Genomic DNA, 7,457 nt, shown 5'->3' with positions numbered 1-7,457 from the left:
TGGCATGAATTGCATCCCAATGAGATGTTTCACAAACATTACAGGAAACACTGGGAGCCTTCATGGTGTATTAATCTTCCCCAAATTATGTGTATTAAAATAATGTTGCTGCATTATATTTTTCTTCATAAAAGCAGTTCCTCATATAAAGATAATTCTTTATAACTATGGCATAATGTGCAATTATGGCATAATTTACAGTAATATCCAAGAATAAAAATCACAAATATTAAAAAAAGGTAAAAAGCCCTGTAAGTTGTATATTTTTTTTTGAAACCACAATTCCTATAATCACTTATAGAGATATTGTTTGTACAGTGCTTTATTACTTACTTCAGTTTCTAATATTATATCATTTGGCATATGCATATGGGTAGATTTGTGGGTGGGGAGTGTTTGGGTTTTCTTTTCATTTGTAAGCAACTTGTACAGCATTTTCCACAAAATTATGTCAGTCTGTCAGTCTTAAATTTTCTTTTGTAATGATCTGGTATGGGGAAAAAATTGTTCATACGTACAAATAAATAAAAAATTATTTTTCTTCTGTCTTTCCTAAAAGCATATTTTGTACTGATGTATAAGTAAAACAAACCTTGTCCTGGGAAGTAATATGACCATAGAAAGTGAATGAAAAGGGCCACTTTTACAGCAAAAATTCAAATTTAACAAAGAAATATTCATCTAATGGCTCCAGATTTTATTTAATATTCTGTCTACTTTGTTTATATAAAATGTTGTTCTAAAGGTATCTAGAAAACTTTTAAAATCCAAAGGTCATTTAAAATTGCATTTAAAGAAATTATTTTGGCTATGCTGGAAAATATAACATTATTTGTCCTTCAAATAGTTTGGAAAAAAAAATAATTCACCTTAAAGCTAAGTAGACTAAAATAAATTGGCTTCTTGATTGCTCCAGGTCAATACAGAAGAATTGTTATGGAAATAAAATTACATGTATTTGACTGTGTGCTTTTAAACTCAGCTTGAATTATCTACTACCCTCTAATTGTGTGTATGTATGTATTTATATGTGAATGTTGTACACGTTAATGAATCTCTTAGCTCTCACTTTCATAAAAAAACACCCAAATGATTGTCTGGTATTTGTGTCTGACTTAATTTCTGACTTTGAACATCCTGACTAATCCTAATGAAACTGGAGGTTCAGTTTGCTATTAAAACTTACAGTTTTGTTCTGCTATAGAAATGTTTGCTTTCCATGCAATTATTAGTTAGACATCAGATTTCGTCAGTCAGAATGCTTCATTGTTTAGAACTTGCTGTGTAATGTATCAGTAACAATGAAGATATTCAATTTGATAGATCATTTTTATTTATTACAATCTAAATCTTCATTTGGGAATTTTAGCTGTTACATAACTTATCACTGAGTAGACAGACCTTGGGAATAAAACATTTTCAAGTCAATTTAATTTGGAATAAAATATAGCTCTACTGAAAGATGTGCTTATGAAGAATTTGTGTTTGGACCGAAACTGGTATTTTTCTAGGTAACACAGAGAATAAAGTCACTGTCAAAGGGAAAGTATACAGACTGTGTTCCAGATCTTTTAAATTTGCATAAAACTTGCATGAGTAAATAAAAATTATTGTATGCTTCAACATCATGCTGATTCTATGTTATTAGGCAATGCCCGTGTCTGTGAACGTTCTGCTCCAGCACTTTATGCAGGCAATAATTTATTTAAATCAAATGATGTCTCTGTGTATGTGACACCAAAGTTTTCAGAGATAAGACTTTTGTGCTGTGTTACTGTCTTTTAGCTTAATTTGTGTTATTTTTTGTGATAAAATATGAGCTGAAAGCTTTCAGCTTGTCACTGAAAAGCTCAAATAACATTCACATGGGAAGTCTTTAAGGTACTAATCAGCTCAATAAAAACATTTCAACACAATGTGTTAAATCACTCACAAAACAGATTTGATGTTCAGTTTATTTGAGAGATTGTGTTTCAAGCTTAAAATGCATTAATGAGTACTGTGTTTCTTAGGGTTTTTTTTGAGGATGTAACTCTATTACATATATAGATCATAATTAATTCCAAATTTCTGGTGTAAACAATACTTTGACGAATAAGATTAGTAGCTGATTCAGGACACCAGCAATTAACATGCCACACATCCAGAAAAAGGTATCTAGTCTGCAATATAATCTGCAATATAATTTCTATAACTGAAGGAAACTTCCAGTGGTTTATGAAGAAAATTCTTTGGATGTTTAGAGAGAAAAGACAAAAAAGCATGAAGGTGTGTATATGTGAGGCACTGTGAATACTGGCATAAACCTTTGGGGCAAATGGACCTTGGTATACAGTGCTGGCTAGTCTTGGATGGGAGCTAACCAACCTACTCTTCCAGCAGAGTAATTTTGATTCCTTTCTTGTGCACCATATTTTTTTTTTTAAATGGTATCCTAACAAAAGATCTGGTTGATTTAAAATACAGTGAAAATAAATAGGAATTTTTACTGCATGTATTTTTTTATGTATTTCTTTAAAATGCCACATTTAAAAAGAATCTGACCTTTTAAGACAGACACAGATTTTGTTTGGAACACAAGAATTCATGTCTTATTTAGTCTATTTATCTGCTCTGAAGAACAAAATCACAGAGGAGTCATTAGCTCATATTAGATATTTAAATATAGTAGTCGCATTGCTACAATGCCTGAATAGAAACTTGCAAATAATAAGACATGAAAAAAAAAATTCTGTTGAGTATGTTAGGGAAAAAAACCCTAAAAAAAGAAGAGGATAAATATTTTTTTTTTTTTTAAAGGAAGAATTCCTTTTTTAAAGGAAGCATTTTTCATTACTTTATAAAAACAAAATTGTGATAGCTTTGGCTGGGGTACAGTTAGTTTTCTTTACAATACCTGGTATGGGGCTGTGTTTTGAATTTGTGCTGAAAACAGTGTTGTTAACATAGAAATGTTTCTGCTATTGCTGAGCAGTGCTTTCACAGAATCCAGCCTTTTCCTTCTCTTCTACCATGGGTGAGAAGGCTGGGTGTGCACAAGGGTTGGGAGGGGACACAGCTGGGACAGCTGATCCCAAATGGTGCATGTACCATGCCTTATGGTGTCATGATCAATACATAAAGCCAGGGAAAGAAAGAGGAAGCGGAGGGGTGGGCACTCAAACATTGAACTGATGGTGTTTGTCTTTCCAAATCAACACTACATGTGACAGAGCCCTGCTTTTTTGGGAATGGCTGAACATCTGCCTGCCCAAGGAAAGTGGTGAATGAATTCTTGGTTTCGATTTGGTTGTGCTGAAGCAGTAAAATCATGGACAAAGGACTTTTCAAGTATTTAAAGTTAGGGAGGGTATGATTTATTTTGGCCAGGTGACATGCCAGAGTTATTTCCCAAAGACATGTGCTCCCCCCAGTGTCCCTTATTCTCTATTTATTCCCCAAAGTATTACATATGCATAGCTTACACAGTACAGCTACTGTCATTTTAGTCATTGTCATTATTGTCATTATAGTCATTGCCTGACTCCACCTGCTCTCATCTCATATGGTGATGAGCTCCACACCCCTCTGGGCATGCTCAGTTCTTCTTTTAAAATGGGTCTGGGGTCTTTTTAATGAATTCTTTCTTTTCCCCAGGCTTCAACTTTTCAGCTGTGTCCTGGTTCTCCTGGACCAGTTCAGATCCCTTGCTTGCAGGTGTAGATGTGGTCCTCTTTTCTATAACTGTCTATTCTTCATGTTTCCTTCTACAAACACAGCTTAAGACAAGTAAATTACATATATCCTTGAGCTATTCATTTCATTTTGGCAATCGTTGACTACATTTTTCTACAAGCAAAAGGTATGTAGACTTGCTTTTAACTAACTATACCTAGCAATCATTAACTACTTATATTGCTCCTACCTTAAATTTTCATATTTCTTTTACCTTAAATTTTTAAAGTTGTTCCTATTCTAGTTAAAATCTTAATTTCCTCATTTTCTTAACTCATTGTATGTCTTTTGCTTTACCTAGGAAACTGTCTTTATCTCAATCCATGACGTTTCTCACTTTTACCTTTTGGATTCTCTCCCTGACCCCGCCAGAGTGGGGAGTGAGCAAGTGGCTTGTGTTGTACTTAGATGCCATCTGGGTTAAACTATGACAAAAGAAGATTGGTTTATTACATATATTTGTTACATATATTTAAGTAATGGCAATTTTTTTTTTTCTTTTTAAATAATGCTCTCCCCTAGCAACTTGGGGAAATAATAGCAGTATCTCTGTATCACATTCTTCCAAAATGAATATGCACATTGATTACTTATAATATCCTTTATATTTTTAATATTATTAGCACCAAAATACTTTTTTCCTGAAAGGCCTTTGTTTTATTGATGCACATCTCAGAATTTTTAACAATGGTTCTTTATAAAAATATTTTTATTCTTTTAGCTTACATTTAATTACATTTAACTGTAATTCCAGGGTAGTCTCTTATAAGATATTGCTTTTACAAACTACCAGAATTGCATTATTCCCAAGATTATTTCATAGTAGTTGACTATTCATGCAGACATCCATCTATAAGAATCTGATTACATATTGGGAATTTCCAAAACTCTTTCTGGCTCACTAATTTGCTGTTAGTAAATGCTCAGTCCACAGAGATGAGAGAGGTTAGGAGGTATAACACTGGTGCAGCCTCACCTTTAATATTATTGTGTGCAGTTTTGGGAACTGTAATATAAGGAAAATATTAAACTATTAGAGAGTGGGTAAAGAAGGGCAACAAAGATGGTGAAGGACTTTGAGGTAAAGCTGCATGAGGAATGGCTGAGGCCACTCAGTATCTCCAGGAGGCTGAGCGGTGACTTCATTGCAGTCTAAAAATTCCTTGTGATAGGAAACAAAGGACCAGGTACTGATCTCTTCTTTCTGGTTGCAAGTGACAGAAATTGTGGAAATTGCATGAAGATGTGTCAGAGAGATTTGGTTTAGATATTAGAAAAAGGTTCTTCACCCAGAGGTTGGTTGGGGATAGGAGCAGGCTTCCCAGGGAAGTGTCTCAGCACCAAGTCTGACAGAATTCAAGAATACTGTCAGGGACATTGTGTGACTCTTGGGTTTGTCTTGTGCAAAGACAGGAGCTGGATTCAATGATCCTTATGGTTCCCTTCCAGAATATTATGTGTTTCTGTGAAATTTCTCTGATGGCTTAGTGTGACACAAAAGAAGATTTCTGTCTCACCAGTGACATAGAACAATGGTTTTCAAGAAACTAATAGGATTCTTCTTACAAGAACTTGCAGAATTTTGACAACAGTGTGACTCTGCATGCAGGAAGCTCTGCATCCTCTTTAAATCATAGTCTGGGCTGTTTTGCTGCCTGTGCTCAAAGCCAGCCATGTTGTGTTTCTTCTTTTGGGAGATGTGAGAAGCTCCACCTGAGGCTTCCTCCCTCCTCAGGCCCTTACCCACAAACCCTGACCACTGCTTGAACTTCATTTCAGGGTGCCTGTGCTTGGCCATACACCTCCCTGATCCTAAATTCAGGCCTTGCTTGGCAAACTTGACATCCTGGCTTGACCTCAGATCTTTGTTAACTGTAAACTCATTTGTCTACCTTGACTCTCTTCTGAATTGGTTCAATTCCATTGTAAAGTCTTTGTTCATGTAAAGTTTTGGGATGAAGCTCTCTCTCAGGAGCTGTAGGAGCTACTGGTGCACCAAAGGGTGTGACACTGAGTTTTACTGTAGATTCTAGGGATAGTTTGAACTAATATTTTTAGGAAGCCAGGAAATCTTAAGTATTATCAGTTCTGAGAAGAAACTTACATCTCAGATGAAAATTAGGAATTTCTTAATTGTTTTTCTTTCTTCACTGTGTTTATGGAACCTGATTTCTATGTATGATAGGTTAATCCACTAGCTGATCTAGAAAAGCCAGTTGATGTATTCCTTTTTGGAATTCAGCAAAACTTTTGATATGGTCTCTCACATTATCCTTCTGGACAAAATGTCACATTTTATGTAATGGGTGAGCGACTGGATCAGAGGTTGGGCACAAAGGGTTATAGTAAATGGGATAACATCAGGCTGGCTGGTCACTTGTGGGGTTCCACAGGGCTCCATCCTTGGACCAGTTCTCTTCAACATCTTCATTAATGACCTGGATGAAGGACTGGAAAGAGTACTAAGTTTGTTGATGACACCGAAAACGAGGACCTGTTGACTCACTTAAGGGCAGAGAGGCTCTGCAGGAAGAACTTGACAAATCAGAGTACTGGGCAATCATCAACAACATGAAGTTTAATAAGCGAAAATGCCAGATTCTGCACCTGGCATGTGGCAATCACGGTTGTGTCTATAAATTGCGGAATGAGATGCTGGAAGGCAGCGCTGTGGAAAGTAATCTGGGGGTCTTGGTCGATGGAAAGTTGACCATGAGCCAGCAGTGCCCTGGCAGCCAGGAGGGCCAACCCTGTCCTGGGGGGCATCAGCCCAGCATGGCCAGCTGGGCAAGGGAGGGGATTGTCCTGCTCTGCTCTGGGGTGGCCTCACCTCGAGTGCTGGGGGCAGCTTTGGGTGCCATAATATAAGAAAGAGCAACAGTACTCCAGCAACAGAGCTGAATGACTCTTTAAATATGACTTTTAACAAAGCACAGTGTTAATCCAAATAGGCTCTCTGATATTTGGTGATATACAAGTATAGTACTTCTTATTTTTATTTTCTGCTGTGGGGTATTAGAGAAAGCCCACTATATTAGAAATCACTGATACTAGATGTAAGACATATAAACCAGATGATTAACTGAGAGCCCTTTAACAATTATCTATTCCTCTTTGATTAGATTGTGTCATAGAAAATATATGTATTATTTGTATTTGTTCCTATAGTCTAAAAATATAATTGCTGTATGACTGGATGCTACGAATGACTGTTAAATGACACTTATGCTCTTCAATATTGATATAACTCCCTGTCTATAAAGATTGATCACTCTTAAATTGTCCATCAATCTAGTGAAAAGATGTGTTTTTCTAAGTGACAAGAGCACTAGCTTGGAACATGTGGTCTAAGAAAAACCTTGCTTTTATTTTTTTTTTATTCTGTGTTTTAGTCTCATTCAAATATCTGGGAAGTAAAGTACTTTTCCTTTTGGTTCTATCCATTGTCTGTGATTGTTACAAATTGCAACTGAAACACTGAATATTCACAATAAAGTTATAAAATGATCAGAAGTGACAGATAAATGAACTGTCAGATTTCATTTGCAATGTTATTTGCAATATACATCTTGTCTTGTTCACCTGAATTCAGTCACTTGTCAAGACAAAAGAACTCTTTGAAAGGTTCTTTTCTGATATAAGGTCCTTCTATGGGTGCTTTACATGAGTGGGGTTTTTTCTTTTTTCTTTCATGGATGCATTTAAACTTTTTTATTGATGCTTTGACTTAGAGTTTGACTTAG

At 35.7% G+C, this 7,457-nt stretch overlaps 1 long non-coding RNA gene across 1 annotated transcript; it reads left to right on the top strand.

The window, feature by feature from the left end:
- Nucleotides 1–3,618: 3,618 nt before the first annotated feature.
- Nucleotides 3,619–7,239, top strand: LOC147655343 (uncharacterized). The gene is made up of 2 exons (XR_015278780.1): nucleotides 3,619–3,841; nucleotides 6,108–7,239. It is a non-coding gene; the product is annotated as an uncharacterized LOC147655343 (long non-coding RNA).
- Nucleotides 7,240–7,457: the final 218 nt, after the last annotated feature.

Source organism: Cyanistes caeruleus, chromosome 1 (assembly GCF_971803275.1).
Source record: "Cyanistes caeruleus chromosome 1, bCyaCae1.hap1.1, whole genome shotgun sequence".
Taxonomy (NCBI): Eukaryota; Metazoa; Chordata; class Aves; order Passeriformes; family Paridae; genus Cyanistes; species Cyanistes caeruleus.
The sequence above is the reverse complement of the archived record's forward strand: the minus strand, read 5'-3'. Positions and strand labels throughout refer to the sequence as shown.